The sequence below is a fragment of the Suncus etruscus genome, chromosome 6 (genome assembly GCF_024139225.1).
Source record: "Suncus etruscus isolate mSunEtr1 chromosome 6, mSunEtr1.pri.cur, whole genome shotgun sequence".
In the NCBI taxonomy this organism is placed as follows: Eukaryota; Metazoa; Chordata; class Mammalia; order Eulipotyphla; family Soricidae; genus Suncus; species Suncus etruscus.
Genome location: NC_064853.1, coordinates 36,409,545 through 36,421,602, shown reverse-complemented (window position 1 = coordinate 36,421,602; position 12,058 = coordinate 36,409,545). Strand labels below are relative to the sequence as shown.

The following is a 12,058-nucleotide window of genomic DNA, read 5'->3' as shown; positions in this document are numbered from 1 at the left end:
TCACATAGTGTGTGATTCTATTTATATAAAATGTCCAGAGAAGGCAGATATATGTATAAAAATAAATTAAATTAGAGCTAAGGGGATTGGTAGGAAAGGTAAGTGATTGCCAATGGGTAAGAAATTTCTTTTGGGCTTTCTATACATTTTATCAAGCAGATTGTACTAATTGCTCTCTCAATTCTGCAAATAAACACAAAGTCATTAGATTTTATGCCTTAAGTGGTTGAATTGTGTGGGAAATAGATCCCCAAAGACCTGTTTAGGGGCTGAAGAGATAGTGTAGTAGGTAGGTCACTGGTCTTTCATACAGCCTGATCTGAATTTGACCCCCAGGACCCCATATAGTATATAGTTCCTTAAGTCTCAATAGGAGTGATCCCAGAGCACACAGCCAAGAGCACCAGCAAGTGTGGTGCCAAAACTGAGACATCTTTCTTTCTTTCTTTCTTTCTTTCTTTCTTTTTTCTTTCTTCTTTCTTTCTTTCTTTCTTTCTTTCTTTCTTTCTTTTCTTTCTTTCTTTCTTTCTTTCTTTCTTCTTTCTTTCTTTCTCTCTTTCTTTCTTTCTTCTTTCTTTCTTTCTTTCTTTCTTTCTTTCTTTCTTTTTTCTTTCTTCTTTCTTCTTTTCTTTCTTTCTTTCTTTCTTTCTTCTTCTTCTTTCTTTCTTTCTTTTCTTTCTTTCTTTCTTCTTTTTCTTTCTTTCTTTCTTTCTTCTTTTCTTTCTTTCTTCTTTCTTTCTTCTTTCTTTCTTTCTTTCTTTCTTCTTTCTTCTTTCTTTCTTTCTCTTTCTTTCTTTCTTTCTTTCTTTTCTTTTTCTTCTTTCTTTTTTCTTTCTTCTTCTCTTTCTTTCTTTTCTTTTTTCTCTTTCTTTCTTTCTTTCTTTCTTTCTTTTTCTTTCTTTCTTTTTCTTCTTTTCTTTCCTTCCTCCCTCCCTCCCTTTCTTTTTCTTTCTTTCTTTCTTTCTTTCTTTCTTTCTTTCTTTCTTTCTTCTTTCTTTCTTTCTTTTTTTCTTCTTTCTTTCTTCTTTCTTTCTTTCTCTCTTTCTTCTTTTTCTTTCTTTTTCTTTCTTTCTCTCTTCCTTCTCTCTCTTCCTTCTTCCTTCCTTCTTTTTCATTTTTGGGCCACACCCAGTGATGCTCAGGGGTTACTCCTGGCTATGCACTCAGAAATCACTCCTGGCTTGGGGGACCATATGGGATGCCAGGGGATCGGACCACAGTTCCTCCTAGGTCAGCCTGTGCAAGGCAAACTCCCTACCACTTGTGCCACCACTCCAGCCACAAAGACCTTTTCTTTTTTTTTTATTTATTTATTTTTTTATTTAAACACCTTGGTTACATACATGATTGTGTTTGGGTTTCAGTCATAAAAGGAACACCACCCATCACCAGTGCAACATTCCCATCACCCAAGTCCCAAATCTCCCTCCTCCCCACCCAACCCCCGCCTGTACCCTAAACAGGCTCTACATTTCCCTCATACAGACAGTTCAAAATGTAGTTATTTCTCTAACTAAACTCATCACTCTTTGTGGTGAGCTTCCTGAGGTGAGCTGGAACTTCCAGCTCTTTTCTCTTTTGTGTCTGAAATTTATTATTGCAAGAATGTCTTTCATTTTTCTTAAAACCCATAGATGAGTGAGACCATTCTGCGTTTTTCTCTCTCTCTCTGACTTATTTCACTCAGCATAATAGATTCTGTGTACATCCATGTATAGGAAAATTTCATGACTTCATCCCTCCTGACAGCTGCATAATATTCCATTGTGTATATGTACCACAGTTTCTTTAGTTTTTAGTTTTAGTTTTTCCTAGGTCAGCCTGTGCAAGGCAAACTCCCTACCACTTGTGCCACCACTCCAGCCACAAAGACCTTTTCTTTAAAAAAAAAAAAAGACTATTTTGAAGAAGCTGGAAAGATAGTATGGAGGTAGGGCATTTGCCTTGCATGCAGAAGAACAGTGGTTTGAATCCCAGCATCCCATATGGTCCCCCGAGCCTGCCAGGAGCGATAAGACTTTTTTTTTTTTGGTTTTTGGGTCACACCCAGCAATGCTTAGAGGTTACTCCTGGCTCTAAGCTCAGAAATCGCTCCTGGCAGGCTCGAGGGACCATATGGGATGCTGGGATTTGAACCACTGTCCTTCTGCATGTAAGGCAAATGCCCTACCTCCATGTTATCTCTCCAGCCTTGAATAATAAGACTATTTTGAATTGAAGTGAGGTGAGTGAGCCCAGTCAAGACTGGCTACTCTGTTTCACTCTGTGGTTATGCATTGCTTCTAGTCAAGGAACTCCACCACAGCACATAAAAATATGCACCACTTTGGGGCCGGAGCGATAGCATGGAGGTAAGGCATTAGGATTGCTATAACTGGATCATAAGGGAACTCAATTTCCAGCTTTTTGAGGAATTTCATATTGTTTTCGATAAAGGCTGAACAAGAAAGCATTCCAACCACCAGTAAATGAGAGTTCCTTTCTCCCCACAACCCCACCAGCACTGATTGTTGTTGTTCTTTGTGATATATGCCAGTCTCTGTGGTGTGAGATGGTACCTCATTGATGTTTTGATCTGCTTTTCATGCAGAAGGTCAGTGGTTCGAATCCTGGCATCCCATATAGTCCCCTGTGCCTGCCAGGGGGCAATTTCTGAGCATAGAGCCAGGAATAACCCTGAGCACTGCCGGGCATGACCCAAAAACAAAAAACAGAAAAAAAAAAAAGCACCACACTACAAAAGTCACAGTGTGAAAACAATGCATATCCCCCACCACACCTGTGATTAAAGATGCTAGTTCTGAAGATTCAACTAACATCAGCTACCTATATAAACATTGTGATCAAGATTTTATTTTATTTTATTTTATTTTGGGTTTTGGGTCACACCCCGTAATGCTCAGGGGTAACCTGAGCAATCTCTAACATGCTATCTCTCCGGCCCCCATGATCAGGATTTTAGAGAGGAAATGTTAAGGCTGTTCAAAGAAACTGTAGAATTGACAGCCCATAAAACTAAAGAGGATAGGAGAGTAGAAATGAGAAAAACTCAAGCAGAAATATCTGGGCTGATAAACCTGTTAGGTGAAATGAAAAATCTCACTGAAAAGGTTCACTAGCAGAGTAACAGCTGCTGAGGACAGAATCAGAGAGCTAGAAGATGAGCTGCAAAACATCTCCATTCAGTAGAAGAAATTGGAAGAGTGTTAAACGAACAGAAGATGGAAAACATCCCCAAGATAAGTGAACAGACAACAATGGAACTTTGGGATAAAATTTTATAGAAACAACATAAGAATCATTGAGGTCCCAGAGGGCCAGCAAGAAAACCCTTATGAAAAAGTAACAGTCAAAGATGGGGCCGGAGAGATAGCATGGAGGTAAGGCATTTACCTTGCATGCAGAAATTCAGTGGTTCAAATCCCGGCATCCCATAGGGTTCCCTGAGCCTGCCAGGAGCAATTTCTGAGTATAGAGCCAGGAGTAACCCCTGAGCGCTGCCTGGTGTGACCCAAAAGAAAACAAACAAACAAACAAACAAAAAAAAAACAAAGACATCATCACTGAGAAATTCCCAGAACTAAAGAATGCTTGCACCCTAAAGAGTACCAGCTAAAATAGATTCAAATAAAAGCACCTCGAGACACACTCTACTAATAATGATGAAAACCGTACATATATAGAAAACCATATATGTATATATATTGAAAAACATATATATTGGAAACCATATATATATATATAGAAAACCATATATATTGAAAGCAGCAATATCAGAAAAAAATTACATGTGAAGAAGAAAACTTAATATTTACAGCAGATTTATCACAAGCAACTATCCAAGATTGGTAGTCTAGTTGTGGGATATAGTGAATGAAATAAAAGCATCACCAAGAATACTTCACCCAGCAGACTTTCATTCAGGTTTAAAGGAGAAATACACAGCTTCATGAATAAACAACAGCTTAGAAACTTTACAGACTCAAAATTAACCTTAAAATAACTGAAAAGTGGAGCCGGAGATATAGCATGGAGGTAGGGTGTTTTCTTGCATGCAGAAGGACAGTGGTTCAAGTCCCAGCATCACATATGGTTTCCTGAGCCTGCCAGGAGCGATTTCTGAACATAGAGCCAGGAGTAACCCCTTTGCACTGCCAGGTGTGACCCAAAACCCAAAAAAATAAAAACAAATTAAAAAAAAGAACTGAAGAGTCTACTTTAAATCAAGGCAAACCCCACAAACACAACAAATGTCTACCAAAAGATTACACAAAGTCCCATGACAATTATCTCTCTCGATGTCATTAAACTAAAAGCACCAATTAAGAGGCACAGAGTGGCAAAATAGATGAGAAAATTGAATCCAACATTTTTCTTCCTGCAAGAAACACATAGAAATAGCCAGAGCATACACAGACTCAAAATCAAAGGTTGGAAGACAATACTTCAAGAAAAAACACTCCTTTAAAAAAAGGTTGGTGTGGCCCTATTAATATCAGACAACACAGACCTTAGGCTTAAAAAAAGTTATGAGACAGAAATGGGCATTTCATAATAATTAGGGGATGTATACATCAGGAAGAATTCGTGCTCCTAAACACATATGCAACTAGTGAGGGACAGCAAAATACTTAAAACAACTGCTAATAGGGGCCAAAGAGATAACATGGAGGTAAGGTGTTTGCCTTTCATGCAGAAGGACGGTGGTTCGAATCTCAGCATCCCACATGGTCCCCTGTGCCTGCCAGGGGTGATTTCTGAGCATAGAGCCAAAAACAAAAACAATAAAAAACCCAACTGCTAATAGACTTGAAGAAAGACATCAATAGCAACGCAATAATAGTGGGAAATTTTAATGCTATCACCTCTTGATAGATTAACCAGGCTAAAATTTAACAAGAATATACTTGCTTTAAAGGAAGAAATGAAAGAAAGGGGCTTAGTAGAGATATACAAGGCTTTTCATCCCCAGAAAATTGGATATACATTATTCCCCAATGCACATAGGACATTCTTCAAGATAAACCACATGGTGGGCCATAAAACACACCTCTATAAAATAAAAAGAATAGAAATTGTATCAACTATCTTCTCAGATCATGATGTACTGAAAATAGAAATGAATTACAAACAGACTCAGAGAAAAAACTTAAATAAACAGCTCACTACTGAACAACCAGTGGTCAGAGACTAAATCAAAGGGGAGGGGCTGGAGAGATAGCACAGCAGTAGGGTGTTTGCTTTGCAAGCAGCTGACCCAGGACCAACAGTGGTTCAAATCCCAGCATCCCACATGGTCCCCCGTGCCTGCCAGGAGCGATTTCTGAGCACAGAGCCAGGAGTAACCCCTGAGCACCACGGATGTGGCCCCAAAACAAACAAATAAAAAATCAAAGAGGAAATTAAAAGATTCCTAGAAACAAATGAGAATGTGAAGACACGAATTAGTAGAATTTGTGGGACAAGCAAAAGTGGTCTTTAAAGGAAAAATTATAGCTTTGCAAGCATTTATCAGGAAGGAAGAAAGAAAGGACCTACATAAAAAAAAAACCTAATGGCACAGCTTGAAAAATCAGAAAATGATCAAGAAAATGAAGCAAAAATAGGCAGAAAGAAGGAAATAATAAAACTTAGAGCAGAAATTAGTGAACAGGAAATCCAGAAAATAATCCAAAAGATCAATGAAAGCAAGAGTTGTTCTTTGAAAAAATAAACAATATCAATAAACTATTAGCAAGACTCACAAAGAGAGAGAAAAATATCTTACTATATAGAATCAGAAATGAAAAGGGGGAGGGAGAGGCCACTACAAATACTACAGAAATTCAGAGGGCAATCAGAGATTACTCTGAGAATCTTTATGCCACAAAATAAGAGGACCTAGAAGAAATAGATAAATTATTGGATTCCTGTAACTTCCCAGTTTGAACCAAGATATCTGGACTATCTGAATAGACCTATCACTATTGAGAAAATTGAAATGGTAATCAAAAGTCTTCTCCAAAACAAAGCCCAGGCCTAGAAAGATTCACTTGTGAATTCTTTCAAATCTTTTAAAATGACATACTGCCAATCCCTTTAAGGCTTTTCCAGGAAATTGAAGAAACAGAAATACTCCCAAATAGTTTATATGAAGTTAACATCACCCTGATACCAAAAGCAGACAGAGATGCCACACACACAAAAAAAAAAAAGAGAACTACAGAGGCTGGAGAGATAACACAATGGTAGGGCGTTTGCCTTGCAAGCAGCCAACCAAGGATAGATGGTGGTTAGTATCCCAATATTACATATGATCCCCTGAGCCAGGAGTGATTTCTGAGTGCAGAGCCAGGAGTAATCCCTGAATGACACCAGGTGTGACCTAAAAACCAAGAGAGAGAGAGAGAGAGAGAGAGAGAGAGAGAGAGAACTACAGGGCTATATCCTTGATGAACACAGATGCAAAGATCCTCAACAAAATACTAGCAAATAGAATCCAACAGTTTATCAAGAAGATTATACAACATGACCAAATAAGATACATCTCAGAGATGCAAGGATGGTTTAATATAGGCAAATCAATCAATATGATCATATTAATAGATGCAGAGAGAAAGCATTTGACAAGGTTCAGCATCTATTCATGATAAAAAAAAAAAAAAAACTCTCAACAAGATAGGAATTGTAGTAGTTTTTTAAAATATTGTCAAGACTATTTACCAGAAGCCTATAACAAAGATTATACTCAATGGGGAAAACTAAAAGCTTTTCCTCTAAGGTCTGGCACAAGACAAGGTTACCCTCTCTTTCCCTATAGTACTGGATACTATCGGAATACTGGAAGTACTTGCCATAGCAATCAGGTAAGAAAAAAATATCAAGACATACAGATCTAAAAGAAAGAAATCAAGTTCTTACTGTTTGCAGATTATATACTATACTTAGAAAATCCTAAAGACTCTACCAAAAAGGTCCTAGAAACAATGGAATTGTATAATAAAATGACAGGTTAAAAAATTAATATGCAAAAAATCCATGGCTTTTATTTATGCAAATAATAAAAGAAGTAAGACACATTAAAAAACAATTCAGGGGCCAGAGAGATAGCACAGCAGCAGGGCTTTTGCTTTGCATTCAGCATACCTGGGACAGACCCAGGTTTGATTTCTGTCATCCCATACGGTCCCCTGAGCCTGCCAGAAATAATTTTAAGTACAGAGTCAGAAGTAACCACTGAGCACCACTGAGTGTGGCCCCAAAACAAAAAACAAACAAACAAAAACAACTCAGAGCCGGAGAGATAGCATGGAGTTAAGGCTTTTACCTTGCATGCAGAAGGTCGGTGGTTCGAATCCTGGCATCCCATATGGTCCCTTGAGCCTGCCAGGAGCAATTGCAGAGCTTAGAGCCAGGAGTAACCCCTGAGCGCTGCCGGGTGTGACCCAAAAACAAAAATAAACAAACAAATAAACAAAACCAAGTCAATTCACAATTGTGCCTCAGAAAATACCTTGGAGTCAACTTAACTAAAGAAATGAAAGACCTATACAAAAAAAAAAATTACAAAACACTGCTACAAGAAATAAAAGAGTACACAAAGAAACTGAGACCCTGCTCATGATTTGGGAAGATTAACATAATTAAAATGGCAATACTTGCAAAATACTTGTACATATTTAATGCAATCCCTACAAGAATAATACCCATGACTTTTTTTTTTTTTTTTTGGCTTTTGGGCCACACCTGGTGACGCTCAGGGGTTATTCCTGGCTATGCACTCAGAAATCGCTCCTGGCTTTGGGGACCATATGGGACGCCAGGGGATTGAACCATGGTTCGTCCTAGGTTAGCGCATGCAAGGCAGATGCCCTACTGCTGTGCCACCACTTCAACCCCTCCCCATGACTTTTTTTTTTTTTTTTTGGTTTTTGGGCCACACCCTGTGACGCTCAGGGGTTACTCCTGGCTATGCGCTCAGAAGTTGCTCCTGGCTTCTTGGGGGACCATATGGGACGACGGGGGATCGAACCGCGGTCCGTCCTAGGCTAGCGCAGGCAAGGCACCCATGACATTTTTTTAAAGAAGTAGATCGAACACTCTTGAAATTCATGTGTAACAATAAACATCCACAAATAACTAAAGAAATCCTTGGGAAAAAAATATGAGAGGCATCACTTTCCCCAACTTCAAATTTTACTATAAAGCACTAAAATAACATGGTATTTGGATAAAGACACACCCTCAGATTAGTAAGGTAGAATTAAATATTCTGAGACTTAATCGTTGATAAATCGGCAAGAAATACAAAGTGGAACAAGGAAAACCTTTTCAACAAGTGGTGTTGGAAAACTGGTCAACTACATACAAAAGTGTAAATTCAGACCTCTCTTTAATATCATACACGAAAATCAAATCAAAAAGGAAAATTTTTCCAAAGAGGAAAATGTAGGACAGGGTGTCAAACTCAACTTACCTGGGGGCCGCAGGAGGCATAGTCAGGGTGAGGCAGGGCCGCATAAGGGTTTCACAAAAAAAAAAAAAAAAATCCTCAAACGTCATTATTAACAGTTTTAATTATTTCTTCTGAACATGAATAGAACATTGAGTGAAGATCATGAACAGTTCTTCTGAACATGGCATCTTTTGCCTATTCCTTTGCTGCCAGAGACTTGACAGCGCTTCTTCTCACAAATCTGAACCATATTTGGCTTTAGAGAGGAAGCAGTTGACCCTCAGTATGGCTTGAAGATGATCATCATTAAGTGTAGACCTGTACTTTGATTATTGAAGTTCAATGTGGAGAATAACTTTTCACACAAATATGTGCTCCCAAAAAGGCACATGGTGCGCTTGAACATTCAGGAAAGCTCAGGGAAGCTGGGGGGCAATTCTCTCAAAAATTGCCCATGCGTGTCTGCTTTTCCACTAATCTCCCTGAATTTGGCTTTGAGATCAGAGTTGCATTGCAGGTTAATGAGCTCCATTTGAAGCACAGGAGGGGCATCTTGCACATCAAAGGAAAAGGGGTCCACAAAAATTTGGAAAGTGGCTCTGTGCTTTTTGAAGTCTGCAAATCTGTGATCAAGTTCCTTCTCTAGCTTAAAAATAGCATCAACATATTTCTCACCACTGAATGGTATGCCTTCATCCACAAGTTCCTTGCATGCTGGGAAATGGCAAAGGTTTGTCTGAGAGAGCAGGGATTTCCATAACACAAGTTTTGTGGAGAATGCTCTCATATTGTCATAGGCAGCACTGATAAGCTGCCCCAGGCCTTGTAACATCTTGTTTAGTACATTCAGCTTCTGTGTGATGCCAACAAGAAAAGCTAAGTCCATGAGCCATTTGTGATCACTCAACTCAGAAACAGCATTCCCATCCATCTCCATGAAGGCTTTCACTTCTTCTCTCAACTCAAAAAATCTTTTCAGGACATTTCCCCTACTGAGCCAACGTACCTCGGTGAAATAGAGCACATCTCCATATTCTGACTCCATTTCATATATATATATATATATATATATATATATATATATATATATATATATATATATATATATATATAAAAAGCACGAAACCTCCTATGCTTTAAGCCCCTGGATCTGATTTGGTTGATGCATTTCACAACAACAGACATCACATTGTCACACAGCAGGCATTTACTGCAAAGGGCCTGCTGATGGATAATGCAGTGAAGAGCAATGGCCTTCTTTCTCTACACCCTCCTCCAAGTTTTTTTTGAACAAGTGCCACCAGTCCTTTTTTCCTCCCTGTCATCGATGGTGCTCCATTGGTTATTATTCCAATAAACCTCTTCCATGGCAAACCTGCATTCTCAATGGCGTCACACAGATGCCAAAATATCTCATTAGCAGTGGTCTGGCCATGCATTGGAATTATTGTGAGCAGCTCCTCTGTCAATTCAAAATTGCAATCAACACCACAGACATAAATTGTGAGCTGCGCAGTCTGTTATATCTGTGCCCTCCTCAAAAGCAACTGAGTATGCATCAAAACATTTGGCTTTTTCACACAGTTGATGATAAATGTCACTTGACATGTCAGAAATGCGCTCTGCCACAGTGTTGGAAGAAGGCTGATTTTGCTAAACTGACCTTTCTTTTGTGGACAGATAATACTTGCAGCCTGTAACATCTATTTTTTTTTAACAAACTCTCCTTCTGTGAATGGTTTCCCTGCCTTAGCAATCATCTCACTAACCATGTAACTAGCTTCGACTGATGCAACATTCTCTTTGGTTGCTTTCTTTAAGAAATCTTGTTGCCTCGTTAACCATGCTTTAAGACTGGCAACCCGCTTGGCTCTCTCATTTCCTTGATATTTTGCACATTCCTCAGCTTGTTTAGTTGAATAATGGCATTTCAAGTTGTATTCCTTGTGCACTGCAACTTTCTCTGAGCAAATAAGACATGTGGGGATGCCACTGTGCTCAACAAAGAAATACTGCGTCTCCCACTTTTCCTGAAATTGTCTGTGCTCGTCATCAATCTTTCTCTTCACTGCAGGCTTTGATGAAGTCATGATGAAGTTATGAAAAAATTTAATTCCGTAATAAACTTCTCTCCCTTAGGCCTCCGATAATGTAAGGGACAGCAGGCAGGAGCAGCGGAAATGACATCTGGGCTAGGCGCAAAGTATTCCCGATTATTTGCTTACAGAATATTTGCAATAAAAAATCACATTAGTGTGCTCGCTTCGGCAGCACATATACTAAAATTGGAACGATACAGAGAAGATTAGCATGGCCCTTGAGCAAGGATGACACACAAATTCGTGAAGCATTCCATATTTTAAAAAATTGCATTAGAAAGAAAAAAAATTGCAAAAAATTGCTTTAAACATTTGCATACCCCGAACGGAACTGCTCGGGTTATACGAATGTTTAATGCAATTTTTTTTTACTGATGCGATTTTTTTTTTTTTTTTGGTTTTTTGGGCCACACCCGTTTGATGCTCAGGGGTTACTCCTGGCTATGTGCTCAGAAATCGCCCCTGGCTTGGGGGGACCATATGGGACGCCAGGGGATCGAACCGTGGTCCTTCCTTGGCTAGCGCTTGCAAGGCAGACACCTTACCTCCAGCGCCACCTACCCGGCCCCACTGATGCGATTTTTATTGCGATTATTCGGTAAGCGAATAATCGCGAATACTGCGATATTTGAAGGCCGGCCGCAGGCCACAAAATGTTGTATGGAGGGCCGCAAACGGCCTGCGGGCCACAAGTTTGAGACCCCTGATGTAGGCAGAACACTCCATGACATTAAAGTTAAAGTCATCTTCAAAGATGAAACATCACCATCCAAACGAGTGAAAGCAAAAATAAATAAATGGGACTAATTAAACTGAGAAGCTTCTGTACTTCAAAGAAAATAGTGACTAGGATACAAAGGCTACTCATAGAATGGGAGAAAATATTCCCCCAATATCCACTAGATAAGGGGTTAATATCTAAAATACACAAGGCACTGTATACTTAGCAAGAAGAAAAAAATTTAACCCCATTCAAAAATGGAAAGAAGAAATGAACAGACATTTCCTTAAGAAAAAAATACAGATGGCCAAAAAGCACATGAAAAAAACGCTCTAGGGGCCAGAGAGATAGCATAGAGGTAAGGTGATTGCCTTGCATGCAGAGGATGATGGTTCGAATCCCGGCATCCCATATGATCCCCTAGGCCTGCCAGGAGTGATTTCTGAACATAGAGCCAGGAGTAACCCCTGAGCACTGCCGGGTGTGACCCAAAAAGAAAAAAAAAAAAAAAAAAACAAACAAAAAAAGGAAAAAAGAAAAAAATGCTCTATATTACTAATAATCAGGGAGATGCAAACCAAGCAATAATGAGATGTCATTTCACACCACTGAGACTGACACACATGAAAAAAGAACAAGAACAACCAGTGCTGACATGGATTCAGGGAGAAAGGGACTTTCATTCACTGCTGATAGGAATATAAACTGTTCCAGCCTTTTTTGGAAAACAATATGGATATTTCTCAAAAAACTAAAAATTAAGTTTCCATATAACCCATCAATACCACTTCTAAGGATATACTC

At 39.0% G+C, this 12,058-nt stretch overlaps 1 protein-coding gene and 1 non-coding gene across 2 annotated transcripts in view; both read left to right on the top strand.

Annotated features, from left to right (window-relative positions):
• The window catches only part of CTPS1 (CTP synthase 1), a 1,052,426-nt gene that overhangs the window by 345,868 nt on the left and 694,500 nt on the right, over positions 1-12,058 (top strand). The gene's annotated exons all lie outside the window — the stretch shown is intronic.
• Positions 10,690-10,796, top strand: LOC126012956 (U6 spliceosomal RNA). Its single transcript, XR_007497297.1, has one exon. It is a non-coding gene; the product is annotated as a U6 spliceosomal RNA (small nuclear RNA).